Source organism: Notamacropus eugenii, chromosome 1 (assembly GCF_028372415.1).
Source record: "Notamacropus eugenii isolate mMacEug1 chromosome 1, mMacEug1.pri_v2, whole genome shotgun sequence".
In the NCBI taxonomy this organism is placed as follows: domain Eukaryota; kingdom Metazoa; phylum Chordata; class Mammalia; order Diprotodontia; family Macropodidae; genus Notamacropus; species Notamacropus eugenii.
Window position 1 is genome coordinate 720574952 of NC_092872.1, and position 22473 is coordinate 720597424.

A 22473-nucleotide genomic window follows, 5' to 3' on the forward strand; every position below is an offset into this window, starting at 1 on the left:
AGGGAGGATGATTGGGGATCCACTTCATTAGAGAAGGCCTTGGTTCCTTTAGTAAAGTATAGCTCTACCACACTTTCTTTAAGATGGGCAATTTTTAATCCCCACATGTCATTCATTTTAATTTTGATAGAGAATTAAGAATAACTATGTGGGGAAATGAGGGTTCATTCACTAAAAATGTAATATTTTATCAGCTGAGTTTAGAGCTAATGCATAGAAAAGTCTTTCACAGTTTATTTATGAAAAACAATTATTTAAACTTGCTGCCAGAAATCTAAAAGATTGGGATCAAGAGTTAAAAGGCAGGCTGATGGATAACTTAAGAGAGTGGCCACTTGCACAAATCCTGTGATATTGGGGAGGGGCCATTATTTTCCAAACCTGGTATCAAGAGAACAAGTATTTGGTGAAAGTCCTTGGCATCTGATGCTCTTCCATGTCTAGCAGAAGGATAAGATTCACTTGTTCAGAAGTTCTATTATTTTCTTGTTGATAAAAATCTCTTTTCACTTTTTTGTGCATTTGGATTTCTTATCAAAAATTGAAGTTAAATTTTAATTTGGATTTGAGTTACAGCTTCCTTTATTTCTATTATTGAGCTTTTGCACAATTAAAGAATTTATTAAACCTTTCCTACTTTTTGTTTTTATTCTCACAGATTAAAAGCTTGGTCTCCTTAGTCATTATTCTTTATCGTTGTGTTTCTTCATATTATGAACAATAGCTGGCTAAAAAGCCTTTCATTGATTTATAATTAGAGTTATACCATCTATCTTACAGGGAGTAAACACAGATAAACACAGCACACTTGAGGGCTGCTAGCACAGGTTCACTCTTGATTTGGTCAGACAGAAAAGACACTAAGAAGAGGTTAATAATCTTACTTAATTCTAGTCTAGTTTCCTCAGAAGAGGCTGCTGATCATGGGAGGACAAATTCAATGCCTTCCTTAATCACCCATCTTGAAGGGGTTGGGGAGAAGCGGGGGCAGCTACTCTTACTTCTTGATGGGGCCAATCCAGATACACACACTTTGTGCTTCACCTAAATCCTCTCACACGTCAGGGGAGATCAGTTGAGGCAAAGACAAATTTCCCCCAAGCCTTGATGGGGACCTGTCAAGGCACACACCACATTCGAGTTTCTGCATTCAACTCTAAGGGTTCCCCATTAACTGACCAGTGACTACCTGTTTTATAGAGTAACAGACAAAGAAGGCATATTATCAGCAATAGCCTCAGAAGTTTACATCTCCTCATCCTGGTATGTGACTGTGCAACTGCAGTCAATATTTTTATTATTTTTCATTATGTAATGCTGTGCAACAGTGGTGGAGATGTTTTCAACCATAACTGTGGGAATTCATATGTAGTACCTGAGAACAGGAGATTGTTATGGCTATGGATCCTGAGAAACTGAACTCTGAGAAATAATAACACAAATTCACTTTACACAATCTAAAATTCACCTTACTTATACTAAAATTCACCTTACATATATGGGGGCTGAGGTACCTCAGCAATCTGGAAAGTTTACAAAAAATGCTTTAGCCATCCATCAGTACCAGAGAAGTCTGAATTTATTCATTTTATTTTATGGAGTGTTTACAGTACCTTAAAGTTTGGATTAAGTATTTGGTCAAAGCTCTGTATCATCTGCTGGACTTTGGGCATCATCTGTGGTTGCCACAAAACTCCCATTTAGTTTCTTAGGCCAAACTGCTATGTATTGAAAGTGCAATGGAGAAAGTTATGAACTATAATCTATTGCATTCCTTTCTTATTCTTCAGAGCAGCCCTTCCACATCTCTCTCCTTCTGCATCCTCCAACATTCTCTCTTGCCCATGTGGGGAGAGCTCATGTACTCCAAACCTCCACAAAAGGAGGGGCTCAGCTCACACATCTCCATGTTTTGCACCTGGCTGCTCTACTTCTGACAGACTTTGCCAGCACATCCCACTGTCTGGTTTCTTTCACTCAAAATCTCTTCCTTTGGTGTGTTCTCTTCCTCTTGAATGTATCAATGCCATGGGCACAGGAAAATCTTCTTTTCTATTTGAATCCCCAGGTCTTGACAGGTTGCCTGGCACACATCAGGGGCTTAATAAATGCTTGTTCACCAGTGACTGCCCAAACATTTCCATCTGAGAATCTTGCTTGTTATTTTGCTTTAAGAGCTCCCCATGACCTAGCCATGACCACTTTGTCAATCTTCTTAACCCTAACTTCCTCTTACCTACTCTTGGATCCAATGACACTGGTCTCCTTGTTGTGCCAGGAAGACCCTCCATCTCAGGACATTTTCTCTAGCTCTCCAAAATGGCTGGAATTCTGTGCCTCCTCATTTTGGCCCCCCAGGTTCCATCAAGTCTCAACTAAAATCCCACCTGCTGCAGTGTAGGAAGCCTTTCTCACCTCCTCTTCATCCCAGTGCCTTCTTTCTTTTCATTATATCCTGTATATAAGTCTATAGTTGCTGTGTGCATATTGGTGTGCTTGTTGTCATGCCCATTGGACTGTGAGCTCCCTGAGGGCAGACACTGCTTTTTGGTTCCTTTTTCAAGACCTCTACTAAGTACAGTGCCCTACACATAGCAGACACTTCATAAGTGCTTACTGAAAAACAATGTCTCCCACTGGTCTCCACAGGCACTAATCCTTTACATTTGAGGAACAAGAACTATGGTTGGACAGTTTTTGTTTGTGACAAGGCTAACAAAGGACAGATAAGGACCCAAGGCTAGACCTTCCCAACTGCTGCTCTACAAGCTTGGAAAGCTCAGGATAGATGACATTATATGAATGGATAGAAGAGTGTCGGGGACTGAGGCCCCCCACCTGTACCTCCTCTAACCTGCTTGCTTTCGTCCCGCCTGAGAAGAAAAACCGCACCCCACGATCCCGTGGAGAGATAAGAGAAGGGACTGCCTGAGGCTATGCAAACATACCAATGCGGGACCTGGTGAAGCAGTAGATGTTATGTAAACACAGATAGCCAAAGTACGATGTCCTAAGATAGAGCTGGCCCACCACGGAATTTGCTTGGAATCTCTTTGTCTTTTCTCTATATAAGTTTGCAACCCTGATAATAAAATCAGACCTTGCTTACCACCCTTTTGGTCTCACTCCTCTTTTCACCCATCCCCTTCAGGTAGGCGTTCTCCTCGATCCCCCCACTCATACTGGCCCTGCAGGTCAGGGCAAGTGGCGCCCAGACGTGGGGCTCGAGGTCCGGACTTCTGCCAGGCGGACCAACATTGAGAGACGATTCGTCGCGACCCCTTCCTTCTCATCGCTCATGAAGAGCCCCTGCGTTTTGGTAAGTTGAGTTTCGTCCGCCTCATTCTAATCATGGGTTCCAACCTTTCCAAGGAACAGGTCTTTATCCATGACCTTAAGCATGCCCTTAAGGATAGAGGAGTTAAGGTTAAGAAAAAGGACTTAGTGAACTTCTTTCTTTTTGTTGATAAGGTCTGTCCCTGGTTTATTGTTAACGGGCCGGACATCCATCCGGGCAAGTGGCAAAAGGTTGGGAGAGAGCTTAATAAGAAATTGCAAACTGAGGGCCCGGAGGCCGTCCCCCCTTCTGTCTTTTCCTATTGGGGAATCATTAGAGACATAGTGGAATCCGCCTCCAGAGATCCGGGTGAGCGACAGCTCCTTTCGGTGGCAGAATTTTGCTTGCGCCCTTTGTCACGGGCCGCCTCTGTTAAGTCACTAGAGCGCCCCTTACCACGGGCGGCTCCTGTAAAATCACTACCTTCAATAGCCAAAAGTCCCCCAAGGCCCCCGTCCGTGGTCATTGATATTCCGCCAGAGCCACCAAAGCCCATTTATCCTCCCCTCCCTACAGGGCCCCGCCCTACAACCGAGTCCCTAACTTTCCCTATTATTACTAAACACAAGACCCCTCCCTTAAAGAATCCTGACCCTGATACGTTAGATCCTGGGGATGAAGCGGAACTTGAGGATGAGGCCGCCCGATATAATGATCCCGATTGGCCTGCTCTTCAACATTTGCTTCCTCCTTACTTATCCCAAACCTGCGCCCCTGTACTTTTGCCCCCTGTTCCCACTCCCTCGGTCCTTACCAATGCTAGACACCAACTTTCCACCCAGGTTAAGGAGCTCCGAGAAGTCTTAGACCTACAAAAGCAATATGTACAGCTCTCCTCGGAGTTGAGTTCCCTGCAGCACTCCCTCCAGAGCTCAGTCATTCTTTCTCCCAGTAAGCCTCAGTCGACCAAGGACCCGTCCAACAGGACTGGCGCTAAGACTAAAAACTCAAAAGAAGCGCAGCCCATGATGTTCCCCGTTATAACTCGGTCCCGCCGACTTGGGCCCCCACAAACCCCTGGGGCGGGTGAACTTACAGACTCCTCCGCGAGTGAGGGAGAGGAGGAGGAAGAGGAAAAGAATAAGGAGGAGGAGGAGGAGGAAGAAGAGGGAGAAGAAGGGCAGAGCAGTAGGAAGGCGGAACGGGAATGGCCGGAATACCGAAAATTGCATTTCAAGGGGCTTAAAGATCTCAATGCCGCTGTTAAGGCATATGGCCCCAATGCCCCTTTCACCCTCTCCGCCCTTGAGGCCATGTCCCGTGGAGGGTATCTTTTGCCGGCGGAGTGGCTCCGCGTGGTTCGAGCTGTTCTCTCACGGGGACAATTTTTGACGTGGAAAGCCGACTTCTATGATCGTTGTCAATCCACGGCAAAGAGCAATGGGAAGTCCCCCAACTCCCCCGCTTCAAAATGGACCTATGAAAAGCTGAGTGGTCAAGGCAAATATGCAGGTGAGGCCAAGCAACGCCGCCTTCCCATAGGTCTCTTGGCGCAAACCGCCAACGCGGCATTTGCCGCCTGGCGCGCTTTACCAACCCCTGGTTCTCCTCTTGCCCCGCTTAATAAAATAATACAAGGGACTCAGGAGGACTTTTCTGAATACGTTAGCAGGCTCCTGGAGGCCACCGAGCGGACCCTCGGTCAGGAGGCCTCTAAGGATCAGCTTGTGAGGCGTCTGGCATATGAGAACTCCAATACTGCTTGTCGCTCTGCCTTGCGCGGGAAATGGAGGGATAAAACCCTAGAGGAGATGATCCGCCTCTGCAGAGACATAGATCCTTTTACTACGAAAATATCCCAGGCTGTACATTTAGCTGTCGGGGCGGCTCTCCAGCCGGGGGACTCCCAGAAGGAGTGTTTCCGCTGTGGGCAACCCGGTCACTTTGCCCTGCAGTGCCCCAGCTCGCCAGATACCCCCCCTCCTCCAACCCAAAATAGGGGTTCTCAACCTTCCACCCTCTGCCCCAGATGCAGGAAAGGGAAGCACTGGGCGAACACTTGTCGCTCCGCGACAGATGTCAATGGCCACCCCCTGCAGGGAAAACGGCCGGAGGGGCCAGCCCCGGGCCCCCCAGCCGATCCCCGTCCCGCGGGCCTCGGGGACCAGCCCGCCCACACCCAACTCTACAGAGCCACTTCAGGAAGCGCAGGGGTGGACCTGTGTGCCGCCTCCACCACAATATTGACCCCTGAAGGTGGGGTGCATATAATTTCTACAGGCATCTTTGGCCCCCCGCCCCCCAATTTTTATTTTTTTATTCTTGGTCGTGCTTCCACTACTATTAATGGCCTTCTAATCCACCCCTCCATTGTTGACGGTGATTATATGGGGGAAATCCAGATACTTGCTTCAACCCTACAGGGACCCCTCACTGTCTATCAGGGGCAACGCCTTGCACAGGCTCTCCCGCTCCCCCTACAAACCCCATACCCTGCCCTCACCACCGTTAGAGGCCACTCCAAGCCCGGGTCCTCAGACATCTATTGGGTTCAGGCCATTTCCCAGGACCGCCCCATGCTTACGCTTACCATTCAAGGCAGATCTTTTGAAGGAATATTAGATTCCGGAGCTGACTCAACTGTTATTTCAAAAGATAGCTGGCCGCCTTCTTGGCCCCTTCAACCATCCATGACGCACTTACAGGGCATAGGCCAGTCCCATTATACTCTACAGAGTTCCCAATGGTTGCCCTGGCAAGACAAGGAGGGAAATAAAGGGACTGTCCGGCCTTTTGTGGTCCCCGGCCTACCTGTCAACTTATGGGGAAGGGATATTCTTTCTCAGATGGGGATAATTATGTGCAGTCCAAATACAGTTGTAACCCGTCAGATGGTCTCCCAGGGATTTCTCCCAGGGAAAAGGCTAGGCAAAAGAGGGCAAGGACAACCGTCCCCAATTGTTGCTGAAGGGAGGAAAGGGCGAGCAGGCCTTGGCTTTGAAGGCCCAGATAATCAGAACCATTTTTCGTGAGGGCCACGGGTCCTCCTGCACTCCAGGCAGATAGGATCTCGTGGAAAAATGACCTACCCGTCTGGGTAGACCAGTGGCCCTTACCCAAGATAAAGCTGGAAGCAGCGTTCGCTTTAGTGCAGGAGCAATTAGCTGCAGGGCACATAGAACCGTCCACATCCCCGTGGAACACGCCCATTTTTGTTATCCAGAAAAGGTCAGGTAACTGGCGGCTCTTACATGATTTGCGGGCCGTCAATAAAACTATGGTTCCTATGGGGGCCCTTCAACCTGGGCTCCCCTCTCCTGTAGCCATACCACAAGGTTTCTCTAAGATTACAATTGACCTTAAGGATTGCTTCTTTTCCATTCCCCTCCACCCCTCCGATTGCCAGCGCTTCGCTTTTAGTGTTCCTATCACCAATTGTGTGGGCCCTTCCCCGCGTTTTCAGTGGAAAGTCTTGCCACAAGGCATGGCTAATAGCCCTACGCTGTGCCAAAAATATGTAGCACAAACAATTGACCCTTTTCGCTTGCAGTATCCCAAGCTTTATATCATCCATTATATGGATGATATCCTCCTTGCAGGTTCAGATGATGAGGAATTGACCCAGGTATCACAGGAGCTCATTAGGGCATTGGAAAATCGGGGCCTTAAAATTTCCCCCGATAAAATACAAACCTACCCCCCGCAGCTCTTCTTGGGGTTTGAACTTTTAACTAATCGCATTCTCTCCCAGAAGGTTCGCTTGCGAGTAAGTCACCTTTGTTCCCTTAATGATTTCCAAAAGCTTCTGGGAGAATTGAATTGGCTTAGGCCTTATCTTAAGCTCACTACGGGGGAATTGAGACCCTTGTTTGATATTCTAAAAGGAGACTCCGACCCAAATTCACCCCGTTCTCTCACGCCGGAGGCCCGTAAGGCCCTTGCCTTAATTGAGCAAGCTATTCATGATCAACATATTGGGTATTACGCTCCTCTAAAACCTCTTTGGCTCTTAATTTTTTCTACCGCTTTTTCCCCCACTGGATTATTGTGGCAGGAGCATCCGTTGTTTTGGATTCATATGCCAGCCACACCTACAAAGATCCTCCCCTCCTACCCGCATTTAACGGCTGGCCTCCTGCGCCTAGGGCGAGAGGCAGCCCTTCGGCTTTTTGGTCGGGAACCAGATCATATTGTCTGCCCCTACACCGCTTCACAGATTCAATGGCTGCTTCAGAATGATGACGATTGGGCAGTTAACTGCATTTCCTACCCAGGGATTATAGACAATCATTATCCCTCAGACAAGCTTGTCCAGTTCTTTCAGAAAACACCTGTTGTCTTCCCAAGGATTACCAAGGCGGAGCCCATCAGAGGCGCCCATTTGGCGTTCACTGATGGATCCGCCACAGGGAAGGCAGCCTTCAGTGTTGATGGAAAGGCCACCTCTTTTGACACACCCTTCATCTCTGCGCAGCTGGTGGAACTTGCAGCGGTCATCAAGGTTTTTGAATCTGTTCCGGGTCCTCTCAATATTTATACTGATAGCTCCTACATTGCACATTCGGTCCCTCTATTGGAAACTGTCCCGTATATTCGTCCCTCCACTAATGCGTCTCCTCTTTTTGCCACTCTTCAGCTTCTAATCCTCTCCCGCAAGCACCCCTTTTTCATTGGACATATTCGTGCCCACTCCGACCTCCCCGGTCCCCTTTCTGAAGGGAATGATCAGGTTGATCAGGCAACTCGTCGCATTTTACTTGCGCTGTCTACCTCTCCTGTTGCTGCTGCCACGCAAGCCCATAAGCTGCATCACCTTAATGCCCATACGCTTCGTCTCAAGTTCCCTATCACCCGGGAACAAGCCAGACAGATCGTGAAACAGTGCCCTGGCTGCCTGACTCTTCTCCCTGAACCTCATACTGGTATCAATCCCCGAGGTCTCATTCCCGGGGAGCTTTGGCAAATGGATGTCACTCATTACCTCCCTTTTGGTCGGCTTAAATATATTCATGTGTCCATTGATACCTTCAGTGGTTTTATCTTTGCCACCTTGCAACCTGGAGAGGCCACCAAGCATGTCATTAATCACCTCATTAGTGCCTTGGCAGTCCTCCCGCAGCCCAAAATTCTTAAGACAGATAATGGCCCCGGCTACACTAGCTCTTCTTTCAGATCCTTTTGTACACAACTACATATTAAGCATGTAACTGGCATACCCTATAATCCTCAGGGGCAAGGAATTGTGGAAAGGGCCCATCAAACATTGAAAAACATGGTCCTGAAATTACAGTCAGGGGGGGAAGTTCTTTATCCCAGAGCTGGCAATGCCAAAACGTTGCTCAATCACGCCCTTTTTGTTTTAAATTTTCTCACCCTTGACGCTGCGGCAAAGAGTGCAGCAGACCGCCTTTGGCATTCCTCTACGGCCCAAACCTACGCTCAGGCAAAATGGAAAGATCCCCTTCTTGGCAAATGGCAGGGCCCTGATCCTGTGTTAATCTGGGGCAAAGGCCATGCTTGTATTTATGATTCAAAGTGCCAAAATGCTAGATGGTTGCCTGAAAGGCTGATCAAGTTGATGGACAAGCCAGATGCTTACAATACCGTCCAGGGGACTACACCTCCCTGAGACACATCTGTTTTTCTTTTCCTGTTTTTCAGGAGATGACGCAAAGAACTTTTCGAAAATCCCCTCTGGAGTGGCTTGAATGGAGTCCTCCCATATCTCCTCCCTCTCCTTGGACCCTTGATTGGTCTCCTCCTACTTCTTTCTTTTGGGCCCTGGGCTTTTAGTAGACTAACCTCTTTCATTAAAACGCAGATTGAGGCTTCTCTTAAAAGCCCTATCAATATCCATTATCATCGCCTGGCACTTCTGGAGAACCCTGCAGACAACGAGGAGGACGGACTTCAGTTCTCCAAGCTTGTGCAGTCAGAGTCCCGTTGCATGCGGTGGTGGAAGGCCTTTAGGGAATAAACACGGAGCGGCAGCTGTGAGAGTGCCCATGACGGGAATATTGAGGCCCCATATATCAGGATCATAGGCGCGGCTGCAGTTGTTCCCTATGACGGGAGTAGAGCAAGGCCGTGGCTGTTCGGCCACGTAGATCCCCTTGCTTAGCCTAAGACAGGGTCATCTGCCGAAAAAGCGCTCTGAATATGGAAACCAGCCTCATAGCCTAAGACAGGCCTCTCACCCGCCCGCATATTTTAATTTCAGTCCGCCCGCATGTTTTAATTTTAGTCAAAAGGGGGACATGTCGGGGACTGAGGCCCCCCACCTGTACCTCCTCTAACCTGCTTGCTTTCGTCCCGCCTGAGAAGAAAAACCGCACCCCACGATCCCGTGGAGAGATAAGAGAAGGGACTGCCTGAGGCTATGCAAACATACCAATGCGGGACCTGGTGAAGCAGTAGATGTTATGTAAACACAGATAGCCAAAGTACGATGTCCTAAGATAGAGCTGGCCCACCACGGAATTTGCTTGGAATCTCTTTGTCTTTTCTCTATATAAGTTTGCAACCCTGATAATAAAATCAGACCTTGCTTACCACCCTTTTGGTCTCACTCCTCTTTTCACCCATCCCCTTCAGGTAGGCGTTCTCCTCGATCCCCCCACTCATACTGGCCCTGCAGGTCAGGGCAGAAGAGATTTAGAAACTCCTGCCCAAGCACTGAGTCATAACTCACATTCAAGTAAAGGGGAAAGGCATTCTGTTGGCTGGGAAGGGATAGGAATTAAGGGTCAGATTAAGCTATAGGAGGTGAATGGGAATGATGGTAATGATGGAATGATGGTGCATGAGGTAATTAATAGTTAAAACAAACTAAAATGATGCTGTATCATTTAATAATTGAATCTCCTCCATAATGGACACTAAACTCAATTTTGTCAAGCCCAGTTTCTCAGTTAAGCTCAAAAGCCTGGCTTCTCACAATTAGAACCAAGGCATGTTTGAATTAGATGATCGCTCCAACCCTTCCCACACTCCATTTGCTTCCTAATCAGTTTCACCTGGGACCCCTGTTTCCTTCACTGTGAACAGAAACCAGTTGAGACTAAACACCTCCCCAAAAGACTCTTCTCTGCCTTTGTCTCTCCTCCTAAAAAATCAGGTCTTTGGTCTCCCCAAAAGGAAGGTTAACTGTGAGATTATGATTGGCTGGTTTTGATTTTCTAGACAAGATTACTATAGCAGTGGAGGCCCATAAAGCAATTAACATTCCTTAATTATCAGAGAGGAGCTATCTATCAACCACACCTGAAGGCCAACCCACCTTCCCCCATGGAGCTAATTTTAAGTCCTCCCACCCACCCCCACCCACTCCTATGTCTCAATATAAATGTTTTTTTCCTCTAATTTTGGGTCACTGACATGAGTGGGGAGGTCAGTCTGATTCACTTTATTAGCAGCTGTAAGGGTCACCTTTAATAGGTAACCTCACCCTCCCCCCCCCAAAAAAAACCCAACCTTGCATTCTCTTCTTCTGAAAACCTTTTCATGTAAACTTATGGTGCCTTCTTTCCTCCATTTTCATTCCTGTATGACTCTTCTAAACTTAATTTGGGTTTTTTTTTTGGCAAAGATATAGAGTGGTTTGCCATTTCCTTCTCCAGCTCATTTTACAAATGACAAAACAAGATTAAGTGACTTGGTCAGGATCACACAGATTGCGTCTGAGGCCAGATTTCAGAACATGAAGATGAGTCTTCCTGAATACATACCTAGTGCTCTATCCACTGGGCCACCTTTCTGCCCCTCCCCCGCCAGTTATTTCTTAACGCTTTACAAATTTGTTTTCATCTTCACTACCCTGAAAATACTCTTTCCAAAGTGTGTATTGAACCCTTTAATTGCCAAATTTGTCCGACTTTTCTCAGCCCTAATCCTATTTGACCTCTCTTCTTCATTCAACACTCTTGACCACCCAAGTTCTAAAAGAAGTCTTTCTTGGTCCACTTTCTATCTTTGATTTCCTGAAATTTATCTTATACATACTTTGTATGTAGGAAACAAGGGAAAAGAAAACATTTCTTAGGTGTCTACTGTGTTCCAAGAAAAAATACTTCACAAACATTACTCATTTTATCCTAAAATTAATTGTTATGTAAGCAGGTACCAATGCTACCATTTGACAGTAGAGAAAATTGAGAGCAACTCTCTAAGGAATGTCTGAGGCCAGATTTGAACTCACATTTCCCTGAATCCAGACTCAGACATCTATCCACTGTACATCCTACCTTCTGCTTTTATATGTGTGTGTGTGTGTATGTATATTTGTGTGTGTATAGATGTGTATGTATGTAAGTATGTGTGTGTGATAATGTAGTTATATACAAAATGCCTCCCATTTTCTTTTTCCATTCTTGGCACCCCAAGAGCCTGTAAGTTGCTTAGTTCATTCCAGATGCTTCATAAAGCTGGTTGACCTGTTACCTTGACTAAACCAATGGGTTTAGTTTAGAAAGTGAGCTGTTTGAGGGCAGGGGCTGTTTCACCCAACTTTGAACCCCAAGCACTTAGCACAAAGCCTGACACATCACCAACACTTGCTACCATGAGTGAATTCCAAGATCATGGGGATTGGAGCCATTTTCTTAGTTTCCGCATTCTAAGATATGACAATATCAATTGTATTCAATCAAAGAGTCCTAATTTAAGTCAAGGCTGGGATCTCCTAAGACTGAGATGGCTCAGACATGGAACTGCCATACGTCCTATTCCAGGTGGAATTTTATAATGTTCCTAAATCATTTCCTTACTTTCTTCAGGCAACTTCTTTCCAAGGCTGATAAAATTTTAGGACCTTGCCCAAAAGGATATCCCAAGGTATCTACCTGCTGATTCTCCCCAAAGAACTTCCCAGATAAGGAGAATGTACAGGCTTTATTTTACTTTTCCCAAACCCAAAGTTTTTCTTATTATTAATATTATTGATTCTGATTCAAAATATACCTAGTTGCACATACAAGATTTCAAAAATTACAGCCACATACTCTATCAGCTTAGTTCATGTCTTAGCAGCATCAAGTTCAAAAGAGGAGTCTACTTTCTAGGGATACAACTAGATAAACCTCTAGGAATTATTTTTCAAATTAGAAAAAAATATGTAATAAAAGAAACATTAGAAGCACAATAATAATAATAAACAGTATCAACTTGTTGCCAATCAAATAACATCAGTTCAGCTGAATGCATTTCTGAACTATCTTACACACAAAATCACTTTATCCCTTCATCACTCTGACACTCTGGACTGATTGCATTCAGGAACCATAAGAGTCATTCTGATTCAATGATCCTCTTAACCCTTATCTTTATAACCTCTAAAAATATTGCCTCAATGCCCAAAGATAAGTGTATTTTGCATGAAGCAATAATCTCCCTAGAAAGGGTCAAACATCACAAGTATCCTAAGAAGAGAACACATGTGACTTTTAATGAGCTTCCATACGAATTTCATTTAGGACATAGTCAGTTTAATGAGTGCTGGATTGGCAGTTACAAATGGTATATCACACAAAATACCAATTTTCCCTAAAGCCATTTGCTTCTGGGACATCAAAATGCAGGGCCCACTCGTTTGAGTTAATCTACTGCCAAAGTTTTATCATGGCAGACTTTCCACTCAACAGGAGAAGGGTTCTGAGTCTCACAATAGGATGAAGGAGGGAGAGTGGGAGGGGATGAACAGATGAGGGAGGAGGAGCTCTCAGTGGAAACCAGTCTTTTCCATTTTAGCTTAGGTAGAATTTGAGCCCTGGGATTTATGTTGGTACATCAGCATAAGTACAAGGCAGAAGAAGGGTTCTTTCCGTGGCCATGGCATTACAGCTGATGGAGACCAGGAATGGGGCAGAGAGGAAGGCACAGCCTTGAGTTTCTGGTCATGAGATTTGAATGGAGGAACAGGATGATTCTGGGACCTCAGGACTGAGGTAGAGAGGGGTTCTTGGACCCTCTGAGAAAGAGGTTGGCTCACTGAGGCTCTTGGGGCCTCTTCTGCTTTCCACATACTGTACCTTTCTAGACAAGTTCTGCCTTGGACTCCTCCTCCTGCTAGACCCCCTGGTTGAAAGAAGTAAGTTGAGACAACTCTCTCCTAGAGATTCAGGGCTGGGCTTGCAGGTCCCACTTAAGTCTGAGCCAGGATGTCACAGAGGTCAAATGACCTACCTCTACTCTCACTGATTAGTCTTGTAAGCACAAGTGGTCTTTGATGTCACTTTCATGCCATGTCTCCTGCCTCCTTCAGTGCTGACCCAGAGGCCTGACTATCCTGACTGGGGAGATCTCTCAACCAGCTCAACCCTTATTCTCTGACTGTTGCTCTGTGGTTAGTTTTATGCCACCCCCTCCCAATCTCTTTCCTCCTTTAACTCTGGGAAGGTCGATCATATCTTTTCTGCTCATATCCACCAACTGTCACCCCTGAGGCTTTCATATTAAGAGGTCATGAGGGTTTTCAAAAGTGAATTTTTGAGAAAACATAACTGACTTCATTCAATGCAATACATATATTAATGGACAGAATGTCCCTTTCAGTACCTACTTTCCTCCAATCTCTTTGAGAAAACTCATAGGACTCACTTCTTACCCTGTTATTCTAAGTCAAAGTCTAAGAAGGCACAAAGGGCTTAGGAAATGCTGCTTAACTACCTGACTAATCAAGCAGCTACAGTTTTCTTTGTACTAGTAGAAGTACCTGTGCTAATGGCCTTTGTAACAGACCTTTCCCACTCTAACTCTAAATTCACAGTTTTTCTCTTTTGCTAAAAATATACCTTTCAATGAAAACAGAGAGATGCAACACAGTGTTTGTGGCAAGTGTCTCTGATCAAGACCTCATTTCTCAAACACAGAGAGAAGTGAGTCAAATTTATAACAAGTCATTCCCATGCTGGTAAGTGGTCAAAGGACATGAGCAGGCAGTTCTCAGATGAAGAACTCAAAAACATCCATGGGCACATGAAGAAATGCTCTAAAGCACTTTTGATTAAAGAAATCCAAATAACATTTCTGAGGTCCCATGTCACACCTATCAGATGGAATAATATAACAAAAAAAGGAAAATGATAAATTTGGGGGAGCCTGTGAGAAAGTTGGAATACTAATACACAGTTGGTGGAGTTGTGAACTGATCTGAACATTCTGGAGAAAAATTTGAAACTATTCCTGAGAGCAACCACCCTGTGCATACTCTTTGATCCAGCAATATCATGACTAGTACTGTATTCCAAGGAGATCATAAAAAAAGTGAAAAGGACATACATGTGCCAATATCTTTACAGCAACCCCTTTGGTGGTTGGCAAAATATTGGAAATTTAGATGTCAATCAACTGGGGAATGGCTGAATAAGCTGTGGTATATGAATGTAATGGAATACTATTGTGCAATACGAAATGATTAGCAGTCAGATTTCAGAAAAACCTGGAAAAATTTGTACAAACTGATGCAAAGTGAAGTGAGCAGAACCGGGAGAACACTGTACACAGTGTCAGCAAAATCATGTGATTTCCAAGTATGAATGTCATCTCTTCTCAGCAACACAGTGATCTAAGACTATTGCAAAGGAATCCAGAAGGAAAATCCTATCCACAGCCAGATAAAGAACTGATGGACTCTGAGAGCAGATCCAAGAATACTTCTTGCACTTACATTATTTTTTTTCTGTAATTTTCCCCTTTTATCACAGCTGTGATTAATATAATATGTTTGACATGATAGCACATGTATAACGTATAACAAAGTGCTTCGCATTTTAGGAAAAGGTAAGGGCATGAAGGAGAGAGAGAAATATGGAACTGAAAATCTTGTAAAACAGAATGCTGAAAATTGTCTGGATGTATAATTGGGGAAAATACTATTAAATTGTTAATATTATTAATGTTGATATGAATTAATATAATAAGTGTTACTAATGTTAAAGTAATTTTATACACATATATATCTATACCTATCATTATGAATGTGTGTATGGGTACGTATCTATACACACGCAAACACACACACACACACACATATATAAAATATACCTTTTCCTATCTCTGTTCCTCAACCTGATCTTACCCAAAACTTTTTTGTAAGCCTGACTACAAGACATCACGTATCCTACTCAAAGAGTGGGTAATTTAGCTTAGGAGCAGAGTCTGTCTCTACATCCTCTGGGGAACTCTGAGACACATACTTTTATCTAGAGAGTGTCACGCTATTGAGTGCATAAATAAACTCTAGTTTACTGTCTGTCCCTAGCAAGGACCCTGAGGAAATTCTCCTTACAGGATCAAATGAGACAATATTTCTATGGCTCCTGGCACACAGCAGACACCATAAAACAAGCCCCTTAACCTCCATTCTCTCACACTTTGGTCCTCTTCTCCTCTCTGACCAGAGACACTGGCCTCCTGGCTGATCCTTGACCTTCCTTGGTCTGTGCCTTTCCAATGGCTGTCTCTCACCCTCTTCCTTCACCTGGGTGTCCTGGTTTCCATCACATCTTGGTTAAAATCTCACCTTCAGAGAACAAGCTTTTCCAGGTTAGGAAAGTGCCAGAGCCTTCGCTCTCAGGTGCCTCCCACCCAAACTGCAGAGGGCTGGTGTGGACACAGCTGATGAGATGTTTTCTCTCAATGGACTATGACCTCATGGAGGGCAGGGCCTGTTATTCTTTTAACCTTCTCTGCATCCCCAGGAGCTTAGCACAGTGCTGGGCACAGAGCAGCCACTTCCTAAATGCTTATTGACTCGCACTAAGACATGGTAAATGAGAGGGATTCAGAGAGACCTGGGGAGATATGTGTGGTCTGAGGCAGGAGGAAAGGAGAAGAAGCAGGAGGACAATTAATGCTCTGCTGACAGCACTGCAAAGGCCAACCTGTGTCTAAGGGGATGAAGCTCCCTTGGCTCTCCTGGATTCCATCTTTACTGATGCTGGTCTGCTCTGTGGATGGACTGCCCTGACCTGGGATGATTATTTCTGGGTCCTGGAGGCCATTCTCTCTGAGTGCAAACTTTCATCTTTTGCAGACTGAGCTGGGGAGGGACAAAACAATGATGGTAGAGCGGGGAGATTTAGTTTATGCCTTTTCTTCCTAGGCTGGATGCTGACCTGCTGCAAATTATGAAATGTGATGTCTGAGAGGAGTTATCTGGCCTGCCCTCAGAGGAGAGACCCTACCAAACTTTGAGAACAGAAGGGAGGGTCAGGCTGGGAAGACAGCTTGGCCTGGACAGGAAGAGGACTTGTCACCCACTCTCACTCCTTCCCTTTGACCTGATAAACCTCCTCCATACTACCACAGAGACCCAAGAGTCAGAAGGGACTTGAGACCCCAGATGGGATGATACCAGTCAGAACCTCAGTGACTCCAGACTCAGAGCTCTGTCTCCATCAGATACTGTGGCTAAGATATATGGGTCAGGGAACTGTGACCCAAAAACTAGGGATGGCACCCTAGGAACTTTGAGATGGGGCAAGGAGCCTGGAGAACTAGCAGGGCCCACCCTGAGAGCCAGAACCTAGAGGAAAGTCTCCTCCTGGAATATCTGGAGGACACTCACCAAGAGGTCAGAGGGGGAAGCAAAAGTCCAATGCAAATGGCAGCCAGCAGAAGTGTGGTATGAGGGAGGGGCCCTCGTTCACACCTACTTGGCCCCTGCCTGTGCAGAGATAGCTCCCAGAAGGCAAGGATCTCTCAGCTTCTAGTGCTTTTTCTTCCAGCCCACCTCCTCAGGGAGGGTCTTCCTGACCCCAAGAGTCCTACCCTACCCTGCCCTACCCTGCCCTCAGCCTTCTATAATGACCTGTCTTCTTCCCTGTCCTCTTTCCAGGGTCCCAATGCTCATCCCAGGGACAGAATTCCCCCAGGGGTACCAAACACAAGCCTAATCATCTCTCAGAGCTCCCCTATCCCATTGCTCTACAACCTTTCTTCCTCCATCCCTCACTCTGCATCAAAGGAATAGCAATTTCACTTACAAATTACAACATCTCTTTGTCTCATTTTTACACATGAATCAACTGAAAATCAAGGATCTTATTAACTGTATCCTGGGGCTGAGATGAGAATTCTCTGGACTGAATGTGAGTAGTTTCATGCAGAGGTCATTCTTGCCACCAAAACCCATCTTTTGAGGTATGTAAAATCTCCCAGAGATCCCAAGTGTTCATGGATCAGGGAACACAGTAGTCTCAAAAAAATTCAAATTATACTTTAGCTAAAACAGTGGAGAGAAACCTAGGAAACTTAAGATGAGTAGACAACAGCAGTCAATGGGCTGGACTCCACTGAACTTCCAAATTCTTCTTTCCAAAATATTCACCCCTGCTACTCCAATGTATTCCAACACATTTCACCTCATTCCATGGTGTTCTTCTAAACTCCCACATTGGAAGTCTCAGGGGAGTCAGAGAAGGTCATTCTCAATTGTGATGGTCCTATGCTCTGAGGGGATAAAATGAAGTTTCCTAAGGAATGTAATTTTTATTGTAGGCCTACAGGGAACTCTCCAGGTAAGGGAACTGCTGGATGAACACTAACGTGTAAGGCTCTATATCAAGGCACCGGTCCCCTATTGAGCACATGGCTAGAAGAGGACCTTGTGAGCCAATGTCTGTATTAAAGCAGGGAGCAGCATCCAGGGGAATCAGCCCTGCCTGTTTCCCTAACATCCTTCCTCTTAACCCAGTCCATGAGGATTTCTCCTTGGGTCTACCCCACAGTTGGAGGATGGAGATGGGGAGATTTCTCAATAGAACCAGTTTTGCTGATTGGCAGACTTGGAAGCTTGATGATTGGAAGTTTGAATGTAAGACCCAAAATATTCTTTTTTATTTACAAAATCAGTGAAAGGAATTTCCATGAAGACTTGCAGACAGGTACAGAGAATGCAAATACCCTGCCCAAGGGTAGTGTGGCTGGGTCTGAGATGTCAGTACCAGTGAATGTAAGGGATACTTAATACACACACAACCTATCTAAAACACATTTCGAGGAAAGGAAGCTTTATTCTGTAAACTAGTAGCAGCTGTTGGGGTCTCTAGGTCTAGATGATGGGATACTAGATCAGGTAACATATGGTCAACTGATGGAAAACCTTGTGGCTGCTGGAGGCTCAATCCTTTACCACCATTTCAGTCACATGCTGTGATGGGACCTTCAGAGTTAAGACTCCTTCTTCCTAATTCTTGCTGCTTCTTTCACACATCCTCGTTCCTGCATCTTATTTGGTAATTTAGAAAAGGTTTTCATTTTAGTGGAACAGTAGACCAAAGGGTAGCTCCCCAAAGGCCTCTGAAAGTATCCATATATTAAATGAAATACAAGGTCAAGTCCTGAGGGTCTCTGGTCCTTCAGCTGGAGCAGTCATCTGACCATAGAACTCCCCATGTGTCTGGCACATGGAAGGTGCTTAAGAAATTTTTATGGACAGACTGATTGATTAAATTGGAATGATTTCTTTGGGTCTCTAGGATAAAATGCAAAGCATTCTATCATTTAAAGCCTTTGCCATCAAGCTCAATATTCTTTCCAGACTAATTACACAATCACTCCTTCATTTTATCTACAATCCAAACTAAAGTGTTGCCTTGCTCTCAATCACAAATGATATTTCACTTTCTGTCCCCACACCTTTGACCAAGGTGGACCCTATTCCAGAAAAACACTCTACATACCTCTGACTCTGAGGATGCCCACTATTCTCTAAAGCTGAGCTCAAGGGCCTCCTCTTAGAGGATATCTGATTTCCCTTGCTGCCAATCGATCATTTTATACATCAACTGAGATGCTCTTTCTCTAGGCTTTCCAGTGGCTTCATTTCATGTAAGAAAATTCATGTAAAGAAATTCAATGTAAGCAAATGCTGGTACTTCATGCAAGCCCATTCCTGGGACTGGGTCCATGAGAGTGAAGGAAAGAGTCTGGGAACATTGTGAGGATGGGTACCCAAGACCCCACTCAGATGAATCTAGGAGTTGAGCCAATCCCCTCTTCTTTTCACTGACAAAGGCTGACTAAAAGGCAGAGGAGTAGTAGTGAAAACATTTGTGTGTTCTTGGTCCTAAAGAGAAAGGACAGGGCCTTGGGCCTTCATACCACCAAGAGATCCCTTGGGTCAGAGAGTAGAATAAGAGACACCTCGCAGAGATAGTCAGTGAATGGGTATGGCTCTGCCACCAGCTCTATAAGGAACTCTCAACATGCCTGCTGGGAGGTATTCTCTAACCCTCCTGGTACACACATTACCCTGAGTTAGCCCATAAGGCCATTGATCTCCAGATGCAGGAAATGGTTAGTCTCTCACTGGGCAGTGTCTGGGTGAGTCAGGGCATTCACCTTGGCTTTTGGTCAGGCCCAGGTCATAATGAAGGCTGCCCTGTGAGCCCAGTGTGGCCAGGACTGGAGAGAAAGGAACCTAGTCTATATCGTGGTAGCCAGGTGGCTCAGTGGATGGAGTGCTGGGCCTGGAATCCAAAAGATTCATATTCCTGAGTTCAAATCTGACCTTAGACACTTACTAGCTTGGTGACCTGGGTAAATCACTTAACCCTATTTCCCTCAGTTTCCTCATCTGTGAAATGAGCTCAAGAAGGAAATGGCAAACCACTCCAGGATATTTCCCAAGAAAACCCCAAGTGGGGTCACAAAGAGTCAGACACAGCTGAACATCGGCAGCCAACAACTTTCTATCATTTGCTAAAGAAAACAAGAACAAAGGCTCTTCCCCATAAACTTCGACTCCAAACAACCAAAAAACAAAACCAAAAAACATCTTATGGAGGCAAAGAGGTCAATGGACTTGAAGTGTCAGCATTTCCCCTGTTTGGATTTTCCCCTTTGTTTCCCAGAGGGCTGTGCCACCTTCACTCTGCCTTACCTGTGAAGACAGTGTTTGTGATCGACAAGGTTTTGTTAGAAGCAGGGGCCCTGTGGGCCCTGGGCGATGTGAGCCTGCCCAAAGAGTTGCAGCTGCTCTGCCCTGAGGACCAGAGAGGAAGCTACTCTGAGCTGAATCCCCTGAACAGCCTAGGGAGGATTTTGTGCAGGTCTGAAGCACTGTGGGAATGGGAAGAGCCTAGACTGCAGACAGTAATAATTTGCAGCATCCTCAGAGGCTCCAAGCTGCTGATGGTGAGAGTGAAATCTGTGTCAGACCCACTGCCACTGAACTAGGCAGGCACTCCAGATGCCGGTGCAGTAGCATAGTAGATGAGGAGCCTGGGGACTTGGCCAGGCTTATGCTGGGACCAATCAAAGTAGACAACACAAAACTTATTAAAACTCTCACTGGCCTTGCAGCTGATGGTGACTGTCTCTCCTGGAGATGTAGACAAGGGTCCTGGAGACTTAGTCATCATAATGGCTTCTTGGGAATCTAGGAAACCAACAAAAGTAGAAGATAGAAACGTCAATGTCCAAGTCACAGCGTAGAAACAAGAAGATTTTCTGGAGACCACTGAAACTGTAAGCAACTTGCAAGTAGTTTTATTGGCTGTCAACATGAGATAGAAACCATCTTTCCCACAGACTTCCCAATGCTTGTGGTCTGTGGCTGGCCTTGCTGGTCTGCCCCCATCTGCTTCTGTGGAGACTGAGCTTGTTCACCAACTGGATTGAGTCTTTAATCTCTTATAATTTGTGATCTTCTAAACCGTTCACTGCTCTCTTGTGCCTTACTCTGAGCCCAGAGCACCAGTAACCAGAGGAGCTGCCATGGGGAGACCATTCTAGCCTTTAGACACCTACAGAGAGAGCACTCGGAGCCCTGGGAGGGTAAGAAGGAAGGAGGAAGCTTTGATATCCTGAGCAGGGCTCACTACAAGTTCGTTGGGTCTCCACATGCCAAACAACCCCAGGTCTGGTAGGAGTCTCACTTCAGGGACCCAGTAAGCCACACTGAGTCACACTGGGTGAGACTGCCTCTGGGGGAGGAGCCTCACTCTTTTATGTCCCCAGCTCTGTTACATCAAGAGCAAAGGCAAGCTCATGTTTAGTACTGGTACTACTTGTTTGGGTAAATGAGGAAAGGCTTCTCTCTGTGTCCCAGGACTAGATTCCCCATAACCATGAGAGAGCTCCAACCCTGGGCAGGTGGCAGAGACAGCAGGAGCTCACAGTTTGTAGGCTTTGGAGGTGCCTCAACTGAACCTGCTCCTGGCCCTGCTCCACTACCTCCCTCTGCTGGAGAAGGTGTGAACTCAAGGAGGCAGTGAGGAGGGTGAGGTTCATGGACAGATCCTAGCCTGGGTCCCTGGGAAAAGCCCAGCAGAGGCTCTTGCCTAGAGAAATGGGTTTTGTCAGTCACTAGAAGACATTACTCTATTTGTTCTGAGCACTGAGGAAACAAAGGTTATATCTGCCCTTGTCCCCATTTTCCCATTCTAGACTTGCCATGAAGGTGAGGACCCTTTCTGTGATCCATCCTATATTCTGCTTGTGACTTTTTCCAGACATGTGGATCTGTGTCAATCTGTGTGCCAATGTGAGGACATGAAAGTGAGAATAACTGAGTAAGAGACACACTGGAGAGTCACTGATTTCTGGATAATCATTTCTGTCCTGGGGGGATTAAAAGAGCCTCCTGTTTGGCATCCCAGCCCCCAGCCTCTCCTTTCTTTCTTCGACCGATGAACACATGAAGACACATTTATGCTTTTAAAAAATATTTTATTTTTTCCAATTACATCTAACGGTTATTTTAACCTTTTTTTTAAATTTTTGACTTCCAAATTTTCTGCCTCCCACTTCTTTTCTCTCAGTGAAAAGGCAAGCAATCTGACGTATGTTATACATGTGCAGTCAGGCAAACCCATTTACAGATTAGTCGTGTTGTAAGAGAAGACACAGACCAAAATATCCAAAGAAAAGTAAAGAATAAAGAAGTTTGCTTTGATCTGCATTGAAAATTCATCAGGTCAAAGGACATTTAAAAAAGATGGGGAACAACAATGCTAAGTGTTTGGGACAAAAATGAAAATGCAGAACACTTCATGCTCCGGAGGGGTTCATAATCTAATGGAGGATGTGATAATAATAATATTAATTACTATTATTATGTGGTTGACAGTTTTGATTGCACTCATGTTGGCAAAGTACATTAAAATTTTATCTCCTTTTATCCTTAGAATTGCACTAAGGGGGAAGTCCTTTTAACAAATAGCACTGATGGGGAGGACTAACCACTTTACAGA

The 22473-nt window shown here is 45.4% G+C and overlaps 2 long non-coding RNA genes across 2 annotated transcripts in view; both read left to right on the forward strand.

The window, feature by feature from the left end:
• The window catches only part of LOC140522166 (uncharacterized), a 518496-nt gene that overhangs the window by 376894 nt on the left and 119129 nt on the right, over positions 1–22473 (forward strand). The gene's annotated exons all lie outside the window — the stretch shown is intronic.
• Positions 2818–9831, forward strand: LOC140522110 (uncharacterized). The gene is made up of 2 exons (XR_011973214.1): positions 2818–3319; positions 8939–9831. It is a non-coding gene; the product is annotated as an uncharacterized lncRNA (long non-coding RNA).